This window comes from Monomorium pharaonis, chromosome 1 (assembly GCF_013373865.1).
Source record: "Monomorium pharaonis isolate MP-MQ-018 chromosome 1, ASM1337386v2, whole genome shotgun sequence".
Taxonomy (NCBI): Eukaryota; Metazoa; Arthropoda; class Insecta; order Hymenoptera; family Formicidae; genus Monomorium; species Monomorium pharaonis.
Window position 1 is genome coordinate 25,490,826 of NC_050467.1, and position 24,188 is coordinate 25,515,013.

At 33.8% G+C, this 24,188-nt stretch overlaps 1 protein-coding gene across 7 annotated transcripts in view; it reads right to left on the minus strand.

The window, feature by feature from the left end:
- LOC105830738 (octopamine receptor Oamb) overlaps window positions 1-23,561 on the minus strand; it is a 121,077-nt gene extending 97,516 nt beyond the window's left edge. For 3 of the 7 annotated variants that reach the window (XM_036283594.1, XM_036283589.1, XM_036283591.1), the window contains exons 1-2: window positions 22,673-23,561; window positions 20,979-21,027 (exon numbers count right to left, since the gene is read on the minus strand). The gene's annotated coding sequence lies outside the window, so the exon portion shown is untranslated. Of the gene's footprint in view, window positions 1-11,440; window positions 13,168-20,978; window positions 21,028-22,672 lie in introns of those variants that run through there. The other 4 variants (XM_012670247.3, XM_012670251.3, XM_012670249.3 and 1 more) reach the window with 2 other exon arrangements.
- Window positions 23,562-24,188: the final 627 nt, after the last annotated feature.

Sequence of the window (24,188 nt, forward strand, 5' to 3'; positions counted from 1 at the left end):
AATTTCGAAATGTAACTTCGTTTTATCTTGCTTCTACGAGCAGATCTCGGCTGAGCGTTTTGTAAGTTCAGCTTAAATTATGTAAGCCCTTAGCCGAACTCCGCCCGATATAATTTTCTATTCATCGTCCGAATTTTCTTTCAACTTTCATGCTTGTTAAAAGTATATGTACATTATCTACCTTAATAAAAGAATGTGATTTGAACAAAACATCTATTTAAATATATATTAAAAATTTTAAAAGTTATACATTAAAAATAAAATAAAGTTGTATTAGAAACTAAAATCAAATATATTCGATTAATATAGTTGCCAGAAATTTAGAGAAATGCAAAAACTATTATAAATTATTACTAGGAAATTCTAATAATATAAGATTAACTCACTAATATTAACCTAGTCAAACTTCTGTCCGTGGTTTATTTAGTGAAGCTATGCATGATTACTTTAATAAATTAACTATAAGTATATGTCTATACGAGAGAAGAAATTTGTGTCTAAGTCCAGCTATATATACTATATTGATTTTTATTTGATTGTATCGATACATAGAACGTAAATAGCCTTAATTCGGGCTATGTGCATTTGGTAAATGAAAAGTCAGCGACTAGTTAATAACAGGGCCACTTCATAATATATGTAGACTACAAATCGATGACACAATTAGCGCGCTATCTCTATGTAAGTATCTAATATACCGCCCACTTTAAAGTGTATCTACCATCGTGTACGTAACAAAAGAAGAAGAAGAAGAATCATAACATCTCTCTCACTCTTCAACTTTTCACCTTTGAAACTAATGGTTATTTCAGTTTAATCATTTCTCTTTTAATTATTTGCCTAACGTGTTGCTAACTTTTTATACTTTAGTTAATTAATCAGACTGTTTCGTGCGGCTAATAAGTATATAAACCTAGAAAAATATACTCGGTTGTTAACAAATAAAATTATTTATTAAATTGGGAGTAAAACTGTCGCATTATTTTAAACAACGTAAATCGTTTTGATTTTCGTGATCTTATAATGTCAGAATATCGTCGGAAAATGATTATAAACATTTCGAGGATTCTCGAACGGGATTTTTGCCAAAAGCTCCAGAAAAGCAAAGTGCCTTTGGAGATCACGCTTGGATAACACGCGCCACATCTCCGTATCTATACGGAAATTCTTGCTTTGCAATCATTTCCGCACGCTCGAGCAGGCTCCTCCGAATACCGCGATACGTTTCGGTTTTCGTGAGTCACGTTTAGCCTATCTTGGCAGCTTTCGCTTTGTTCTCTCGCGATACTCATGCCGCGGTAACACGCGATACGAAATTCAGGTGAGCTCTCGTGAGAGGTCGAGTCTACCGTTGATCGCAATCACGGGACGCAGATGTGCTCGGCGGCTTTTCTTATTTTTATTTTTAAATCAGTACAAATCTATCTCTTCGGTAATCGCGACTTCTTTTTTCTAGAACTTCGAGTCCGAAATCTCTAGATCATAAAACTCTTGTCTTATATTTTTTTATTTATAAATGTATCATATATTGTCTATTTAGGGTGTCGCGCAAACTTTACATTTTACTGTGTTAAAAGAAAATAATTGTATAAAATATATGTAGTAGATATTAATAAAAATAAAAAAATAATCACAAAAAATTCAAAATTCTTTGAAATACAAATCTTACAACTACCATAACTTTTAAAATAAATTTGATGAGAAAATTCCATGTAGTCCGCAAAATCCTTTTCCTTAGAAAATAAATAAGATAATAGAAAGCTAGTTAAAGTCAATAACGATTATTGAAACAGTTAAAAAATAATTGAAATTAAAAAAAACATCGGACAAGTGACTAAAGAATTAAGATTAATCGGCTACCTAAGATTAAAATTCAGAGTTTACGAAGTCTCGCGGGTGGGTGGCATTACACATTAAAAAGCGACCTCTATAGTAAACGCGTGCGCGAATGCCAACGGCATACTCAATTAATGTTTCACGAACTAATTTAACACGGAGGAAATGTTCTTTCACACGCTGGAAGACAAATCGAGACCTTTAAACTTTTGTTCCCAGCAATTTGCGAAAACTTAACTTTCTGTAAGAATTTCATCTTTGTGCGACGTGAAAGGTAAAAATTTTGGATTTCAAGATCGGTCGAGCGCAGCCGCGCGGTCGCAAAATTAAGAAAACGTTAGGGGAGCGAGTTTTAAACGCTCGCCGTTCTTCTAACGATCTCCGTGGAATTAATTTTGACGACGGTCGAATCATTTAGCTGGCGTGGATTCGCTCGGACGTCGCGCACGAAGAATTCGACGGAATATCGTGAAACTTCAAACGCGTTGTTCCAAGTTAAATTGAGTCCAGTATGACAAATAAGAATTGAATTATTCATAGCAGATCCGGCACAATATCTCCTCGATATTGACTTTATAATTTAATGGACCATTGACTCCCGCGACTAAACTTTTAAATATAATTATTTTAGCTTGTGCGTAACTTATTCAATTAATTTAATCGCAAAGAAATAACTAAGAAAAATAATCTCTTGCTTATTTTATTTATATTAATATAGTTTCCTCCTTTTAGAAGTCATAAAATTCTATTAAAACGATTATTAAAATTTGCTATAATGTAAGCATTCCCTTTTAAGAAAAAGCAGTATTAAATACTATTAACGTTAATATATTAAACGTTATTTTTTGAAACCTTGAGAAAAAAATACACAGCGGTTTCAAAATTTAGTGTTATAATTTTTCTTGTGTCCCGAAAATTTTAAACTATTTCAAACAGAGTCTATATGGATTATCCTCGAGCCGCTTTAGGACAGATTCTTTTCGCGGGATGTTGTCGCCGCCTGAAAATGACTGGCACGTGTACACATGCGGGGCCAAAAGCGATTCTATTGTTGGATTGAACGTTGGCGTACTCTGTTCGTGAGGCAGATGCTTAAATCGAGATTAAATCCAATTAAGTTCGTCATCGGTGCCTGTACAACTCATGTCGTATGAGAGCGATTCCCGATCTCGTTCGGCGATGAAAGAAAATCGATTACTCGCGTAGAGAGATGCTTCTCCGAGAAGTTTAGATTTCTCTTCTCACAACGTACAGATAAATAAACAAAATAATGTCGTAAACAGACAAATAATATTTTCTTGTAAGAGTAAATTAAATCTTTAAAGACAATTTTTTGTGTAATATTTCTTATAAATTCATTTATTTCAATCAATTAAATCAATATAAATTAGCTTCAAAATATTTCTTTCATTTATAGTTTGAGTTTGATTTTATATCTGTACAGATTTGATTTTATTTTAAAAAATGTGAAAACAGATATAAAAATATTTTAAATCTTTCATATAAACTTTGTTAGAGATTCAATATAAAATAAAATATTTTTTATTAATTATAATAATATAATTTTAAGTTTTTATATCGCTGATCTTTACAAAGAGATTTTATCATAATAGATTGTTAATATACGGAAATAAATAAAATTTTATAGTACAATTTTATAGAAAGATCTTGATTTACAAGAATATTCGAAGATACTATCATAACAGTCATAAGTCTCACTTGCAATTATCCACCAAATTTAGAAAAATAAAATAAAGTCGGCACCCACGCAGTTGCTTAAAGATCAACGCGGCACGTGTTGTTGGAGTTCTCGTGCTCATGTGAAAATAGATGTACGTAATCCGCGGCACTTGTTTGGACGCTGGGCTAAACCCGACGGGAAAGAGAAGTAGAAGAGAAAATAAAAGTAACTGTAGGGCGGCTTTCGCTCCACGTACTTGTGTAACATCCGAGAAGAAGACGATAGTGTACACGTTGGGGCGCTCAAGAAGAACTGAAATGAGCTTAAACGGTGAAAGAAGCTAACCAGATGTGACCTCAGAATTTACAACTAGACCGAGTGACTGTTACTTTGTTCGTTATCACTAAGCCGCGCCTTCGTATGTTGCGAAGTAATTTTGTAACGAGAACAAATAAGAGAGGGAGCGGCGTAATGTTAAAAGAGTGAAATAAAAATAGAGTTCTTTTTAGATCTAGTGGACGCAATTTACTCCAAAAAAGATTATATATATAACATAATTTTTTTAGATTTTGTAAAGAGAAGTAACCGTGTGGTACATGACAAAATTCCCACACAAAATTTTCCTGTCTTTGATAACATATGTGAAGGACATTGAAATCGAATGTGTTTTGTACAAACTACAAAAGCCATAAAGAATAAATAATGTCATTTTGTTAACAGCAAATACTGCACAATACGCGGATATATATACATATCTTTTAATTTTTATTACAGCATAATTTAATTGAGCGACATATGGTTATACGTGCATTGTGCATTATTTGCCGATAAAAAATGAACGTTGTTCATTTCTCATGGCTTTTGTAATTTGTACGAAAGTTGTAAAATAAATTCTTTTATAAAATTACGCAGTCACTTCTTTATAGATGTACATACATATATATATTTTTTCGAAAAAAAATATTTATGTACTTTTTTCTATTTTCTAGTTGTTGCAGAATAAAGTTGGATAAGTTTTATTTTAGTCGTAATTAAGCTCGAGTGCAGCAATAATATTTTCAACAATATAATATCACTATTTGTTTGTACAATAACAAACACTAGTACAAGAAACATGATATGTTGCACAGTTAATTAAGAGCAACTTACCGCGGCCCAACTTTATAAATTTCGCCATAAGGTTATAGAATTTTGGCCCCCGGTGTGCGGACCAGCTCAACGTGTGTGCATCTCAAAAGCTTCTTTTCACACCGATAATTAATGCAAGCTATCCTCAAATTTAATTAACCTGGAGCTTTCGTGGAAGGTTTATTTATGGTTATTTTCGACCATACACGCACGGAGAATAACGCTTAACTTTATGAAATTTACTTTGGCAAAGAGAACGTCCAATTATGCAGTACCGATTCTTGCATATTATTACTTTGACGCAGAGAGCATAAGTCTGCGGTAAACTTATGTTTTAGTTCTTGCTCTCCTTTCCCCCATCCCTCTCCCTTTTTTCCTCTTCTTTCTTTAAATAAATAAATAAACAAGTAATTATTTTTAATATTAATTTTTTTATGCATATTTTATATCAATTTAAGCAGCGGTACAATTTTTGATTACACGTCTATAATAATAAATAAAAGCGTTATTTGTCGTTCGCAAATATAAATCTTTCACATTGTAGCAACAAATATAAACGCGAATTTCCATTGCTAGCTGTGCACGTAAAAAAAAGCTAATCTCTTAACGTTGATAAAGATAAATGACTGATTGAGTTGACTATTTCAGTTGATTCAATTTTCATTCTTTTCCACTTTTAATTGTGTAGTATTTTCTAAGAACGTACTTGAAATTAAATGAAGTTTCGCTTAACCAGATTAGACTGATTAAAATGATGGGACTGCATTATTCTCGATGCGATCCTAATTACGTTACGATAAGCTAAGTACGGAGCGGTTGTTAGTTGCAATCTATTTTTGTGATATCTATTTAAGAATTGTGTAATAAAAGCAATACGCGTATGCGGGCTTATCTTTTAATACGACTGACCAAATAAATCAATAGTAGCCTTAAAAAAAACGCACTATTGCTGTATATCAGCGCGTTCCACTTGATTGAACTAGTTAACTAGTGAATTGACCGATGCGACGTGTCCATTGAATTCGGCCAAATTATGGCACCCTTCGCTTACGTAACGTTTATATTCCCTAATCGATACGAATTCTTACCGATGAAAAAATTCCTCGCGGCCATTGTCAATGGCCGCTCATTAACCTTCGTAAATCTTCCGTTTATTTCTAATTGCAACATTATAAAAATAAGCAAAATATAATTTTTTGTTAATAAAAATTCGTTAGAAAATTGTCATTTTAGTGTACATCTCATGTAACATTTTAATATATGTCACTGTTATGTCAGTATTCAAGGAACAAAAAAAGATGAAATAGATCGACATTTATTTCTGTAAAAAAAAACCGCTTTTAGAGGAACCTGCCTCATGAAATCGTTTCAGCTAAAATTTGAAAGATGCGCTCGAGGAAGGATAAATGAGAGCCGGCTTAAAGGAAACCGTGTCTGTAATTCGGCTTGCTGCTACGTAGCTACGAGTAATTACACTCACGTTCATTTTCCCAGGGAAGAAGCGACTGCATCAGATGATTAAAAGTCACAGGACTTTGTAGAGCTTGCGAGTAATATAGGCTACTTCGTTATAAATTACATTTTATTTTCTCTTGTGTCTATCCCTTTCCAATAATTATGACAAAGTAACAAAAAAATGTACAGCCACTTCCTCTCCTATGCACAGTGTCAGGTAATGTACTTAACACTCGCTGATGTAGTCTTAAGCACAATTTATCACAATAGCGAAAATGTAAAGCATATCGTGAGCTTCTTGTATTATATTAGTTATCCTATTTCCTTTCATCAATAATGTCGATTTCAATAAAAATTTAACCACCAGTTTCCACTTTTATACCATAATATTTTAGTACTTGTGATAAGCTTTTAAACCCTTTGATAATTTTAATTTTAATTTTTTTCAAAAAAAGCTTTTACTTGGAATTAAGTAAAAAATTAAAATACAGCATATTATATGACTTATCAACAGCTTCTAAATTTCAATAAAAGTTGCATAAAGTGCAAAACAATTCGATGCGTACGCATCATGCACTACGCATCACCGTATCTTTTTTTTACACGCATGTAAATTATCAACGCCGCACGTGCCGCGATAAAAAACATCGACATGCTATATCCGTCTTTCATGACAACTAATATCGCATAATATCTTGAATATTCGCACGCAATAAAACTTTTAAGCTCGTTACTGTCGCAAACATGTAATTTATCGAATAAAACCCCGGGCGTGCTTCTTTTCGCGAAAAGAACGGGCGGAAATACATCGACTGCGAATAATCTGTTGTAAGCACGTTTACCTGCTTAACCAGGCTTTATTTAAGCATGCATTTTTGCGCGTTACAATGTTGCAACATCCGTATGTAATATGTTATATATTAACAGAGGGAGAGAGAGAAAGAGAGAAAGAAAACGCACACATCGGCCTGTCGGTGCATTAATAGCGTTAAGAGAGTGTACAAATCGCGTGTCGAAAATTGCAATTGATTAATCTAATATTGTTGCTACTGCACGAATCACACGTATATCCTTGAAAATAACATGCTATTTATTACTACATTGCAATTTGTATAAATAGCAAAATAAACAATATTATAAATCTTTGGTGTAGGCAATAGATTATTAAAAATGAAAATTATTTATTTAAGACATTTCGGAACTGCAAAAAGTGGTTTTACTTTCGTTCCTAAGATGAATAAATTGCGAATAAAATTGCAAATTTGATATAATGTAATCTACAGTTCTTAAAAATGTAATTGTTGTCTTGCAACAATTAACTATATTCACAAGAAAATTCCGATTTATAAACTAAAAATCTTTCATAAAGATCGAATCCCCAATAAAGAAAATAACTTTTAAATATTCAACTCTTAAATTTGCATCATCTAAAATTTGCTTCTAACATACTTTGTATTATATATGTAATTATTACCAAAAAAGATTAAATAGATCAGTGAAAGATACCATGAAGATTATTTGTGTGTGTTTAAATAAAATTAATTTATTATTCATGAAGATTCAAATTTATGAAGATTCAAAAGTGATACATATGTCAGAAATATCAGAATTAATTAATTTATCAAGTTAATATCTTGTGTTTTATAAGTTTTGAAAGAGATATCATTCCAAATCGATAAATGAGCGCGACTTATTGTGATAAAAATGTACTGAAAGCGCTGGTTAAAATACAAAAGAAACGTGTAAACTGGATTTACCTTTTTCACCGTATGCAAAAAGATTCGTCTCGCTATTTAGTATAAAGACACGAAGAGGGAAAGGAGACCAATGACATTATTCAGCAATCGATTTTAATGATATCATCGGTCTTTGTAAGGTTTAGCAGTAGATTGCAGATGGAGCAGGTCTTTTTATTAACGACGCTTTGTCGCCATTTTACCGATCCCACTGATTCTCCTTTCGTCGCTTTTTCAAATGCAAATTTGACAATAACTTGCAATTTACTATAGGTATTACTATACTCTCTTCTCAAGTATACAAATTACATAATACTATTATAATATTATAAAACATCGAAAAAATATAATGCTGGGCAATAAATGCTTGAAAGTACAAGATACTTGAAATTATAATGGTTAACATCAAAAAGTCGTATTTCATGTTTACACGTCGTACGATTTTGCACATTCTGTTACAATTTAAAGAACAATTTTAATATCAAGTAATTTGTATGTACGATCCTTGACTATCAATTTTTTCGTTCATAAATATATTAAGCGATTCGACAACGAAACATTTTTTGTAATTTGTAATATTTTTCATAAAATTAAATTTCTTTTTTACGTTCCAACAAACATGATTTTTATGGTCGACTAATTGCCGTCGTTGATTTAAATGCGCTCTACCCAAAGCAATCTTTAAAGGTGTCTACCAAGCCGCCCACTGATAGCGTTCAATGAGATACTTCTCGCGTGAGTTATCCCGTTCATGAAATCTCGCCTTGTCGCGGACGAGTGGGCTCGGAAGGGTGGGTTTCCAGACGAGCGATCTCTTAGACACCGAGGCGCAAGGCGTTTCTCCGGAGAGGAAAATACAGGACTGACGGGCAAGAGAAAACGAAAGAGGTGCCAAACTCGCGCTCGCGAATATCATCCATTGTTTTCCGATGACAATGCGAAACGGAGATGCAGACGGCATTCGTTGCACTTTCAGATCCCGATTGTTATATTAAACGACATTGTACGCGTCCAAAAAAAAAAAAAAAAAAAAAAAAAATTAAAGTGCTTTCGTTCACTTGATTTCTTAAAGAACCGGCCGATAGGCTGGCATCGCTTTGATCTACATCAAATATGTCCCCGTTATTTAGAGAGTAAATTGCGAAAGAAATGCGCACGGTCAACGCAAAGATGAAAGCACATTTCTCTCTGCACTCCGAGTTAAATTCGGCTAACCGCAAATAATGTTGCTTTAGGTCAGGGATACTGTGATGCACGCCAACCATTTGCCATCCCGTAAGTTAACGTATTTATTAGGAGACGCAAAGGGAGGTGGCGGTAAGCCGAAAAATACGGGATAATAACGTGCGCTCCTAAAAGACTCGCGCCAGTAACTCGAAGCTGCGTGGGTGTAGCGCAGATGACGACTTCTTTCACTTCCCTTTCGTTCTCCTTATTCGTTCTCCTTATTATAGAAGACAGTCGAGAAAATCATACACGTAGACCATCCAAGGGAGATGTCAGAATCATTTCCTAATTTTCATCTTTGTTGAATCAAATACGTAAGATAAATATTAGTTTTGTTAACGCAAAAATGTTCGTTCTATCATACGTCAAACATAGTGTTTCCGCGCTACAAAGAAATTTATCATCATTTTATTCAACACAATCAAGGCGTCTTATTTTTGCGAATTTGTGTCTTCTTGGTATAACATCTCTATATATAGATCGTGATTTTATGATGCTGCAGGATGTCCGTGATTAGACGTTCATCAAATAATAAAAAAAAAAAAAACAAATAATCCATATTAAAAAAAGAAATAGAAATCAAAGTTAGCTCTGCTTTTAACCGTCGCTTCAACGCTTTCTAAATTGATTAGTATTGAGAAAAAGGTGATCGACCTCAAGTACTGACAGACAACAGTAATTTCGTTGCGCTGCATCGCGAGAGGGACGAACAGAGTTGCCGTCGACCCCAAGCAGCAATTCAAAGGCAAAATATAACGTCGATAGAATCATTATGCGCAAAATTAATCTAATCGCGCTCCGATTTTCCTGAGCGAATGAAGACAGAGCAAATATTGATGTAAAATAAAGCAGTTTTAAAGTAGCAATTAACGATTACAGCGCGATAAATATAAAATCTCGATACACAACTTTAGGTTTAAATAACACAAATGGTTCTTTGTTTGGTTTCCGTATCGTTCAATTATCCGATGTCCCAGAATAATTGCTACTTATTCCACGAAATTTCCCCGATCTTTTTATAAACAGTTTAGAGTTAATTTTTACCTAACGAAACTTCAAAGAGATACAATTGTTATAACTTTTTAAAGACCAATTATTATTTATTCACTAGATGTTTTCGTAACTTGATTTCGTTTCTTGATAAGTAATTTAGTTAGAAAGGCTATCAAATTAAGTTATGCCGGTGAAGTTCCGGAAATCAATACGTAGTATTGCCGCAAACGGTACCTCGCCAACAGTCGCGTAATTCATTCGATTATGTCGTCAATAAAGGGGCCAATCAACCTCAGGGAGACTCTATGAACGTCCGACAATCACTTCCCGAGCGGCTTAGTCTTAATAATTACTTGCCGTTTTGCATTTATTAAGTTTAAATATACCTATTTAGAAATAATCTTTTCAAAGAGGTAAACTACTTCATTCTTTTGTCTAATAAATAAGATATGAATAAAATAGTCACGTGTTCACACTAAAATATGTTAAAAAACAAGTAAAAGCTTTTCTTTCACACAATATAAAAATAAGTATATTATTAACCATTCAAAGTTTTTACACGGACAAAAAGAATATTCTTTTTTTAGAATATCTTTATTTTTAAAATGGTACTTTGAAATGAGATTACATAGCGTATTTTATACATCAAGAAGAAAAATATATATGTACATGTTCTTCCTTATGTATAAAACAATGCTAATTTTGCTTATATATAATTTAATCTTCTTCAGAAATAATAATAATTTTCAATTTCAGTAAAACATATTTTTATTTCAATATTTTTTTATGGTAGTCAATCTAAAAAGCACAATATAATTGTTTTAATAATAATAGTATTAAATTAATATCGTTTCTTTTTCAATACTTTTTCCTCTTAACTTATGACAATTTATCTTGATAAAATTGTATAAAATTCTTTATGTAAGTTATGTCTGTCTAACGTAATCTCATCAGTACTTAACATTATTAAAAATAAAGATATTCTCAGAACGAGAATTTTCTTTTTTCCGTGTATTTATCATAACCTTCTCGTTGCTGTTATTAAAAACAATTGAATAATTCAATCAAGAATTTCATAAAGAAGAATGTTTAAATGCTTCTATTTTGTATCGTCGTAATTCCACGTTCTAAAGATACGAACAACTCAATTTTGTAATCAGCTCGGAATTTTTTTCCACGAGGAGACTTGAAAATCCTACGCCGTTACGTCCTCGCCCTGCGACGCGAGAGACACGTCCTACCCTCAGGAATAACTGGGCCAACCCTTTCATTCCTGGTTGCACTCTCGAGAAAGTAATTTCCCGTTACAACGTTTCCCTTTCAGATGCGGCCGCATATTACTCGAAAGCGCACTCTAACGAAACCAATGGAGATTCGAACTTACCACTCGGTGAGTTCCGCGATTTCCACGAGGCGGCACTAGACCGACATTGCAGCTAATTGGCGCACCTTCTTCCGGCCCTTCAGATGCATCTCGGAGGTCGCGGGTCCTCTCTCAACTGCCGCCACCAGCCGCTTGATTTCCCGCTGATCTTCCCGCGCGACGAGTATCACTCCTGATCACTCGAAGGGATCTCCGGATGCCGATGAGAAAAGCCCGTCATCGGGGAAAGTGCGCGGAAACGTGTTCACGCGGTTCGCACGCGCGATACTGTCGTTGTTCCACGCCGCTTTTGTTCTGCCCCCCTTTTGGCGGAATCGACGTGACTTCGGTTTACAGCATCCAGACTCGCGTGGAAATCCGACGCGAGCGCACGTCCGATCAATTCATCGCCGCCGCCGGTTATTCGATCCGATGACCGCGATCGCGGGGAGATCGACAACGTCTATATCGATCTCGCTCTTTCGGCACACGCGCGCGCGCGCGCCCGTTCACCGTCGCCGCGAGTAGCGCACTACGCAAAGCGCGCTGAAGCGCGCGTTAACCACGCTCGAGATAAACGATACGTCGCGTCGCGGTGCATCCAGTGCAGTACGCAGGTCGCTTGAAAGAGCCCTCGGTTTATCGCTCGCGCGGGCAGAGATGCGAGATAAGCGCGTCGCAAACGCGGAACGAGAAGGGGAAACCCCCGCGGGACGGTGATAGCGCGGGAAAGAACTTTCGACAGGACGTGTGGGTGGCACTCTTCTCGATCACGCACGCGACGTTAGAAAATAAATAAATACCAATTTAAAAACCGACGACGTAGTTCGCCTCATAGAAGACGAACGTTCGCTCGACGCATTCGGTTTGCTGCCAAATCACACACACACACACACACGTGGTCGCGCGCACACGTGGTGGACGCGCGTCAAACCGGCACTTTTCTTAATTCCTTTCTTCGATAGTTTTTTTCGAAATTTAATCGATCAATCGTCGAACAGCCGCGCCGAATGAGAACGACGTTGCCGGGCAATCGGCCCGAAGGTTTACGGTGAGAATTTTCCGCGTTCCTCCTCAATTCGATCGTTCGTCTTGGCGGCGAACGAGAATTAAAACGACGAACGAACGGCGGCGACGACGACGTATCCGTTCGCAACGACGGCCGACGTTGGACTGCCACCGGCCGCCACTATCAAGAGGGGGTTTTATCGACAGTAGGATAGGTCGTGTTCTATTATACGCGGCGTACACGTACCTCGGACATTCCCATTGACGGAATTGTTGTCAATGAAAATTTCACCGATAATAAATTACTGATTTTGATATCGCAAGCCATCGCCGGGAGTTCGACGCCCGATACTTTTAGAATCACGTGTCGTTTATCTCTGTTAGGCCCAATGTCGATCTCGATGTAATACGCAAAATGCTATTCAAAAAGAACACGACAACTTTGACAACACGACACCGATATTTCATCAAAATATAATTTAATGTCATAAAACAATAGAGTCTTGCTATTTGGCAGCAGATAATTGTGCTTTTTTAACTTTCCTGAAGCGAGCGCGACTAGCAAAACAATTTTCCAAAAAGACAAAGTTTAATAAAAAAAAAGGAAAAGAAAGAGACTCGCAACATCATATATCTCGCTTAAAAGAATAATTGCTTAATGCTGCTTCTACACCTACAATATGTTGTTCTTCCGTTCTATTTCTTTCTTTTCCTATATCTCTCTCTTTCTCTCTCTCTCTCTCTCTCTCTCTCTCTCTCTCTCTTTCTCCTAATGCATCGTGCATATATGATAAGTTCAGTTATAATATATAGATCTACAGACACATCGTAACTCTAAAAAAGTAGTTAAAAGACAGAAAGGGAAGAGGAAGAATAAAAATCAAATAAAAAAAGAGAAAAATGTGTTTACGTAAATCGAAAGAAGAATGTGGAAATAAAAAAAAGTACAAAAAATAGAAACAAAATCTATTCGATATTGGAGGCAAGTTTAATATGTGTGTGTTTATTAAAAAATGCAAAATATATTGATTAGTTGAGGTTTAGAACTGCACAAATGGGCAGTGAAACTTTACTCTTTAGTAACTTTCAAGAGCTTGTCTACCTTAATAAAAATTTAATTTGAAGTTTACACAGAGCTACCTAGTTAGCAAAATGTTTTATCTTGTAAATTTGAAAGTTACGCAAAAGTGTCGACGTCTAAGAAAATTTTCACTGTTAAAAAATCGCCTCAGAAATTTTATCAGAAAATATTCGCGTAAACGTCACACTCAAGCATGCATAAAATATAAACATTAAACTATCTGTATTATATAAATACGATTTATATAACGTAAATATCATTAAATTCTTCCTTTTGACTGCTTATGAAAGAATCTAATAAATTTATGTTACTTAGCGCGCAATAGCAACAGCTTTCAAATCTAATTGTGCGCTATTTATCATTCTCAATTGTATCGGTTTTACGTTATTGACGTTATATTATTAGCTGTAATTGTAAATTATGAAGAATGCAAAACTTAACGAGCTTAACGAGGTAGCATTTCCTAGAAAGATACATTTCATCGTCAAATATTTAATACCTTAACGGATCATTAAATCATATCATTAAAACATAGCTATACTACGCAATATGTCAAAGTAGAAACTGTATGAATCAATGATCATTGACATTTCTGACTAATTAATTATTAAACATACCGCAATCGTTAATTACTATTGATGCTTTTGCATCTCCGTTAAATGTAATATTTGAATTGAGCCTCGTGAGTGCAACACTGATAAGTAATCTAGTACGAGACAATAGTCAATAAAAAAGTACTAATTAATTAAATACTCGACGACATGGGAAAATTCACTCTCAATGATAATTATGAAAATCCGTAATTTCCATTAGACATGTAAGCATTAATTAAATTTAAAAACTATTGTTAAAAAAGATTAATATAATTGTTAACAATATAAATATTTTTTACTACTTTGCAGATTCAAACTCTTAATTGTCACATGTGTCATAAAATTTAAATTACAATAAATTATATAGAAATTCGACACTGTGCTATACTTATTTATCTTATATTTGTAAGTAATGATTTTCACTGATATTATTATAACGTGTTATCGACGCGAAACACAAGGAAACACAAAGACATCGCCGGTTTAAATTAAGCAAAGTGATAATGATTTAATTGCGCAATGTGTCGTTTTTATAGTTAACCAAAATTTACATCTTCACGGGCAAACACTACCACGGTGAAATTGATCGCTACAGTTTAACAAATAGGATTATCCTAATACGCAAGGAGAAGCCGGGTGTTTCCTTGATTCACACCGCCATTATTTCGGCTTACGGTGACTTGCTTCGAGCGGGACCGCAATGAAACCCGTACATGTCCAGGACAGGTCGACATCGCTCTCGCGTTATAGGTCATAGGTCGCGTGATATTGAAAACGGTACGTTTCGATGCGCATAAAGCGGAATCGATTTATAAATCGGGCGTATCAGGAAATTGGTCTTTTATATGTACCACCAGCGGTATGCATTGTGACGTCAACATGGATCAATATTAATCCTGAACAATGTAAAATAACATCTAATAAACGTTTGCTAATTTAACGAACGCGTGAATTTTTCTTTTTTACTTAAAAAATTCCATAAACATAATTCCATCTCTACTTATCTTAATTTTTTCTTTATGTCGATGCTATTCTCTGTTGTTCGTATCGAGAGAAAACAATGCTGGATTCAAATAAATATTTCTTTGAATAGTACTAATAACATATTTTATAGAACATCAATAATGTTTATTTCAAACAAGTAATATTTTCCAAATTATAGAAGGTATTGCTTGTTTTAAATAAATATTGATTTTTTTATAAAATATATGTTATTGGTACTATTCAAAGAAATATTTATTTGAATCCAGCATTTTTTTCTCAGTGTATAACTATATGGATTTGTTGTTACAAATACAAATGTAAATTTCAAACTTGTAAAAGTAATATATTTTGTATTATCTAAAATCAAAGGAAAAAAATGTACACGAATAAATCTTTTTACGTGAACATGATATTTAATTAATGATGTAATAAGATGAAACTGCTAATTGTTATTGTAAGAAAAAGATGAGTCAAAAGAAGAGATAATCAATAATAAACTTGTTCCTCGGATATAATTTTCATGCAATAATTAACGCGTGCTATTAGCTATTGTTTCATTGTTTAAAAAATTCATTCCGTTTGTAGTATTGTACGGAACAATAGATTCCCGGAAAACTATGTGGTACACGAGCGATACGTACGTAATGGTATATTGGTTTTACCGACTTTCACAACAAACTTTTCAACGTACATATACATACAAAATTCACGCAAGGTACAGTGATTTTAAACAAAAAATATCTACAATATATCCGTGTGATAATTACACAGTTCGACGTTGTTGGTGTGAATTTTGAGACGATTTTTCGACCTAGAATTATCTGTAATAACTTGTGTGTGAATGATATTGTTTTGAAGATATATATCAATTGCTTTTCATGTAGAATTAATTATAATTAACATAGATCATACAACTTACATTTTTCCAATTTAATTAAAATTAATGTTATTTTCATTAATAAAGATTATGTAATGTGCAAATTTAAAGTAATTTGTACAAATTCGAAATAGTTAATTAAATGTTAGGTAAATGAATTAAAAATCATATATTTAAATGGTTAAAGACGCTTGTCGAACATAAACTTAATATCTGTCATTTTTATGCAAACTCATCACTTCGATATTATCTTGTGATAGAGACACGTGAATGATGAAGTTGTAAAATTTTACGATCCGATGGAGTCAATACGTTCGTACTAAAAGCACCACACAAACTATTACAGCATTATGATCAGTGATCACAGATGTAGTCCTTCGCGCACACTATTTCCTTTCTCACGTACCTCTGTTTACCTTTTTGACGTTTTATAGAACAGCATCGAAAGTTACGTCGTTTTCTGACTGAACGAACTGCTTATCGTATAGTTTTTAGCAATTTTGCGATTGGTTGAGTTCAATTTATTTATCTTTTCACATTTCAAGCGTATTTTCTTCTTTCCTCGTGCTGGGAAAATGTTTATTTTGATTCCGATTAGTTCTTTCATTTTCTTTAAACGTTATATTACATATAAATATAAAAGTTGACATCTTAAGTCTAATATTTAAATTAAAAGTTTTCTTTAAAGAAAATTAATTTATTTAAAAAATAATTAAAATTATAGAAATAAAATAAAATGTAATAAAATCTTCAGTTAATATTAATATTCAAAATTTCTGTACCTATATTATTGCACCGTTTTATTAGTAATAGAATAATCGAGAAAAATTACCATCCTTTTATTCATTATGTAATCTATTAAAATGGCAATGCAAAAAGAAGGAATTTTTGTGTATTATTGTAGCGAACATTGTTAATATTAAAAAGAAATAATAATTAGAGTAATTTGATTATTTGAAAAAACATGTTTCCAGCATTTTAAAAACATTTATAATGGTTTTTTTTATGTTGAAGTAATTAGAATTTAAAAAGAAAATCTTTAAAAAATTCTGACAGTTTTTGCTTTGAGAAAATAAAATACAAAAAAATAAAATTATCTCTACCATTCCAGCGTGAATTTAAGTATCATTCCCTTCATGCGAACAGATCGCTGGCTTAGCATCGACTGTATATACAGCTATTTTCCCTCGTTTTCCTGGCTTTGTGTGAAATTACTTTATGGCCAATGTTGCAAACACTTTGCACGACAGTTATACGAACGTTTCCATCTCTCGTCGAATTTCTCGCTTTTTCCTCATCGGCTTTACTACCGCGACGACCGTATCGAATGCTGACGAACGATTCGAGCTTAACGCGGAGGACAAGCGAGCGCGGTTCACTGGCTTTTTATTTCCCTTCCGTATTCATTTCTTCATGTTTGCCACAAGAAATGTCGCATCGTGAATAAAAATTCCACGGCCAACCGTAAAGGTAACCGACACCAATTAACACGATTTATATTCACTCTTTCCTGACCAAGATTGTATTTGCGCCCACATCCAACCAAAATTTTGTTTCTCACGAAAAAGAAATAAAAAGAATTCTACAATGGTCTTTAATTAATTGTGTTCTTACATATCGGTCTACATTCTCCTATTATTTGTCATAAATAATTCTTTTTGTACGATGAAAGTAACCCATCCGCTTCAACTAATAAAACCATACCGGTACAAAAATTTTCCGTTTTTCCTCCGATATGTTGGCAAACGATTGACGGCTCTCATTTTTCTTTGTACCGATCTCGAGCGAAAGCACTTCTTTTTCTTTACAAGAACATGAAAATAAATTTCTCGTAGAAAGTTCGATTTGTACATCTATCGCGCACATGTGCGTTAGATTAAAAACATTTACAATTTTTCTCCCGCACATCTCTAGTACGGAAAAGTCACAAGTTTTAATATGAGAATATTTTCTTCAGCAAATACCATTCATACGCTGCTCTTAGAGACATAGAGACATATTATATCTGTCGACATACACATATATATAGATAAAAATACGTACGACTTTAACTTAATCCAAGTTCGTGTTTCATACAAACGTCATGCAGCTAGTTAATATTACATACATCTGTGTCATCTATTTTAAAAGTATTGCAAATCTAGTTTTTAAACTGCTCTTAAAATCAATACTCCGCAGCATTTGAAATCTGCGTCTCATTGAAATTTATAATGTTTCAAAATTGGACTTACAAGGGCTTTCAAGATAAGCCGCTCGTTTCTTTGCAGGAGAAAGTTAAACTGGGCTGTTTAAATTATAATTCTTTGCGCAATAGAACTTTCAAAGTCTATAAAATTTTTTTAAAAACCTCAACAGAAGCGTTACATAATTTTGTTTCAATTAAAATATTTTTTGTATTGTAAAAAAATATACATATTTAATCAAGATGGATTTATTTATATATGTATTATGTAAAACAATGCAAAAATTATTTCTGAACATTTTGAATACTTGAAAACGTTAAGAACTTTTCTTGCACATTACTCCTTAAAAAAAATGGAAAATTGTTTTTTACATAATACATATATATATATATATATATATATATATATATATATAATATACGTATATCAGTTAATTTGCATTATGTTTAAAAAAATACGAAAAAATAAAATATAAAAGATGAAAGTTAAGAGAAAATATTCAGCAGAAACTTTTACGTGCCGTTACTGAGACTTCACAATTAGCACAAGTGAGCATGATTGCCCTACTCTATTAATTAACATTTCTAATTAAACGGCCTGTACCAGTAGTTATGCTGCGAGGTACATTTCGGAAATTTACGCGCGCGTACGGCACTCGTCTGTTTGCTGCAATGAAGACGATAGCATATTACGTAAACATGTAGTAGTATGCAATATCGTGCCCGAGGACGAGCTTGACAGATATTAAAGTCATTCGATATTGCCGTGCAACTCGACTGTCGCCGGCCAAAAAAATATGCCATTAAAATGCGAATGCAACTGAATAACTTTGGCAATTAAAATCTAGATCGTTACGCACTTGCCTCGGCTATTAATTGGTCTAATTAATCCTTAAACGATGAGGCAAGGATGCATATTCTGTGGCTAATGGAATAACCGATGTCTCGGCAATTCAATCTTCTGCAACGTGTTTCAATCATGTTAATCAAAATTTAATTTGTTTTCTACACGAAAAAGACGGTTTTGTTAAAGCATCGAAGAATTCAACTATATAGAGGCAGAAAAATGATTTCTGAAAATGATTTTGTTGGACTTTGTTAGACTCAAAATTTTTAGATACTTCAGCTAAGCCATTCTTTCCATATTTGTAGATATTGTATTTGATAAATTATTTTACATGTATTTAATTTCCTAATTAAATCGACAGTTCTTTGGTAATGAGATCAGTATAAAATCTTTTTGATGGCAACACGAAAGAACCAGGAATTGTAAAGAGTAATCATAACGCAATATGATAAATTAATTTAATTACATTTAAAAAGGATTTTCGTGTCGGCAATAGGGAAAATGGATCTGTATCTACGTAGTCTGAAGCGAATGGTCTAAAAGATTACATGAATTATTGTCTTGCACGCAATGCTTTGTTAGATTAGGAACGACAAAGTGAGGTACGGTAAAGTTTTGTACGAGGACAGAATTTACGGAAGGCACAATGTAAGAAAACGTACCGAGTCATTTGTACAGAATCGCACAACAATTAGTTGCGAATCCGTTGTCAAGCCCTAGAGGAGACAGCAAATGCGACTCTGAGTCAAAACGCTTTGTTAAAATGTTGCGCGTCGTCGCAGCTTGCAATGTCATTCGTTTTCGCGTAATCTCTTCGCTTATATGTATATTTACTCTCATTACATATATTAATTAAAATAAAAACTCCTAAAAATTATTCTCTCAGTTATATTCTATCAAATCAAGATTAAATAAATATTGTAATAAACGTTTTTGCGGTTCTAATAACTACAAGATTGAATTTACAAAAAGAAAATTATGTAAAAACAGAAATAATTATGTGTAAAATTTAAAAGTATTATTATAAAAAATAAAAGATACAATGATATCAAATTAATCTCAAGTTAATCTTTAATTGAGACACATCAAATAAGATTAGCATTCAATTCAAAATCTGATTAGTACGTGCTCTTATTATAAAGCTATTATTGTTTCGTTAATATCCCGGTATCTTTTATATTAAGTCAAATTACTTCCTCGGAGCTTTTACAATTTTAATGCTGCGTTTACCCACAAATAATCGATAACGTAACGCGAGAAGCTGCTGGAGGATACGGTGTATTTATACCGGCGATTAGACAAAATCGTGTAACAGGTTTCACAGAGGGTGGTACGGTATGCGATATCGTACGAGGATATGTCGGCGATTATCAAGCACGGAGGATTACGTTTCGGTCCTTCGATAACCCCGACGGCTGCCAGCTCGTATTTACTCGGCAAATAAACGTCTCAGGACGTCTCGCTCTTAAGTAGTTTGCTCTTCGCAAGGGAGGTGAATTCAGAAGCCGTCACTGACAAAGTATTCTGTAGCTAATCCCAGTAAACGAGACTATGCAAGACAAGATCTTGCTACTACCTCGAAAGGGATTCAGATACCACATGAAAATGATACAAGTACGAAAGGACGCACTTTCCCTTTGTATGTTTAAGATAAACAACAAAGTTGGAACAATTGCTTTAAGAATCTAACTTACACAATTTGACTTACATGTATCCGATACTGAATAATCGATGTAATTATATACATATCGAAAAATAATGATATCTAAAAGAATAATAGTTTTATCATTCTTTTACTTTGACAAATTAAATATTTTATCAAAACGTTATAATTCGTCCTACTTTATATCACTTTATATAATAACAAGTGCTAATCTAATATAGTCTAACCATTTTGCGACAATGAATCTATATTATTTATTTATCTTTACTATCTTCTTTTCTCACAGATCCACTACCTTACGTAAAAAAATAATTTAGCACTCACCGATACGATGCGCAGCAGCGGAGTTAAATACAGACGACGTAACGTTAATCTGCAAAATGTAAATATATCTTTTATAACAATGTCCAAATAGTTAACACGTTGAAAAATATTTTTGCACGCATTTAATTTGTTCATATTTACAGTTTCGATTTGAGGAAAAGTCTTAAAATTTTATAATTGTTCTACATACATTTAATGACATTAACACATTTAATAAATAATTCTGTTTTATCAATGTTTGATTAAAATAAATTTTAATATACTTCATTCATATTCACATATTTAAATAGATATTTGATGAAACTATTTCGTTTTATTAATATTTTGTTGGACATTCCATTTTTAATTTATAAATAAATTCGGATTTAAAAAATTATATATCTTTACACGAAAACATAATTTCTCAGCGTCATTGGATTCTTCAACTTTTTTCTCCTTTAATAAAAGATTTCATCAATAAATGTTGGGTTACCTAATATGGTATCTGATCTCTCACTCTCTTATTATTACAGATGTGGTAATATCAAATTTAGAATTGTGTCATTAATACCTGTCAATTTTTACCAGACTATATCGGATACGATGATATTACATTTGTGGCTTGGAAAAATCTGTTAGATGCTTTTATCGAGACTTCCAACTTTTTCTATCAAGATTAAAGTTTACGATCGAGGTGGAGAGTCTTTAAACTTCTTAACTAGATCTAACTTTGATAAAAAAAAGACGTCTAATCTTGATTGGTTCCCTACATGTTCAGATCTTAAATTTCGATATTTAAATTTCTTTTCCAAACATCTTTTATCACAGAAGAAAGGTTCGATTTTAAGTTTAATGAACAGAGTACTTTTCTTCTCACATATATCTGGAGTTCCACGAGAAAAATTTTAACGCAATTAACACTTTATTAGACAACGACTACCTAATTGACTTTATTTTTTCTACGAATATTTAAAAAAAGATTGTCAATTAATTCCCTCAAGTAAATAATCTGGAATTTTTGAACAATGAGACAGTGAGTTGATCATCACGGAAGATGAATTAAAAAATTGGAATTGTTTTTCGCGATTCTTTATGTCACCAATGTCGCTGAAAAATTCATTAAATATTTAAACAAGAATATACTAAATATAAAATTTTTCTGACTTTATCTGGCATAAATGAACTCAGTAAACAGTATTTTTTATTTATTAATAGTAAAATCAAGTATTAAAAATTTTATAACGTAATTACTTCCTCAGATTATGTTATCCAATTCATAATAATTTACACTGTTTGAATTATTTAAATGAAAAAAAGTATGTGCAAACATAACCATAAATAATCCATGTAGGCGTAATCTTAAAATCTACTCTACACAATTCCAAATCTACACAATTCTGCTATCTAGTTTACGTTTATGTTTTCAGAATTTTACTCATAGCTATTGTTTAACAAATATTCTTTTCCAAAAACTAACTGTAAGAGTATCGATGTGTGCTATGTGTGGTGTGTGCGCGCGCGCGCGCGCGCGATGTGTGTGTGGTGTGTGTGTGTTGTGTGTGTATGTATGTACGTGTACGAGATCTTCGTTTATTTCGTATTATGCGATAATATAAACAATCGACGAGGTACGCGACACGATACAAATAATTAGTATCGCGCTAGTAAATGATACGTAAACATCATAAATAACAAGTAAATAATAGGTTACTCACCCTCCGGTTGCTCCGCCGACACTCGACGCCTTCCGGGCCGGCTCCTCCTCTCAGAATCCTTTGCGGTTGCTTCTCCATGGCACTCACACACACGATCTCACACGCGCCCGCTAATTACCGAAATGCAGGACTAATTGCGCAGGCCGTGTCTCCCGATTAAACGTGTCGCGACCGTTTCCCCTTCTGCCGAGTCATCGTGGCGTTTCGTTAACGATAATCGCAAGTTTCGACGCGGCGACCGGCGACAACTTCACGTACGCCAACTTCACTCCAATTCCGCGCGACGCGACGCGAATTGAGCTAAGGTTAAGATGCCGGCTCGAACCGATTAACTCTTGACTTCCAAGCACATATATAGCTCTAAATCTGAAGATAACGGACGAATCGCGAAATGTTTCGATTGATGGAAAGTTCAATTAAAGCACTCGACACAAAATTGCTTGGGATTTAGGGAACTTTCTTCCAAATTTAGTTGTTATAATCACGAGGGATCTATGGGATAAACTGTCTGTAAGCTGGTCTCACGCACACATACACTCCGTAAAACGTAACAGTAAAGTTTCGACCAATCACGTACTCGATTCAATCAGTTGCGGTAACGGTCGCCCAATCCAATGTGTCGAAACTTTACTCTGTTACGTTTTACAGAAAGTGTATATGTGTGTGTGTCTAAATCTTAATATCTTTTTCTCCCCTGAAAATTCTCACAAACTTTTCACCTTACCGAAAAATCGCCCGTGATAAGTGAGACTCGATCGATCGTGCGGGACGACAATCGGCGATATTTGCAACTGTTGTGATTATTTGAACGACAGTGCTTTTTTCCCCCGAGCCACGCCGTGTCGAGCCTCGCGGTGCGACGCGAAGCGCGCGATGTGCGGAGCGACTCTGCCGCGCTCCTCGCGAACGTAAACAAGACGCGACCGCGTACGTAAACAGCGCGCCGTTCAAACGTCGAGAAGCGCCGGTTTATTACCGCCGTGAAATATCTAACGGCCACCGCATACGGAAAAATGTAAGTGGCAAGGGGACTTGTACGGTAAAGAAATAATTGAATAATCGCAGAGCTGAGAATTTTTAAATATTAATTTCAATGTTAATCGTCTTCGACAATTCTTTGCTATGTGATTGACTGGCTGATATAAATTAATATAAATTAACTTTAATCTCAGTTTAATTTACTTTATATTTTTTTCCCTAGAGTTCTTAAAATTAGAAAAAGATAAAGAGTAAATTAGTAACCAAGATATATTGGTAGAAATGGGCACGTGACTTGGTTACTATTCAAATTATATGTTTATATTCTTTTATATAATAACTAATAGGCTTTGGCAAATAAGTAAATGCCAAAAGAATGGTTGATTAAGCTCTGCAACCCTGCTTCAAACACTTGATCTGTATATTACTTTAATTGAAGCAAAAATGATGAACAAATTGCAAACATCGAAAGAGATGTGACGAAATATGTATCTTCAAATTTAAATAAAAGCATCAATGTGAGATGAAAAGGGGGGTC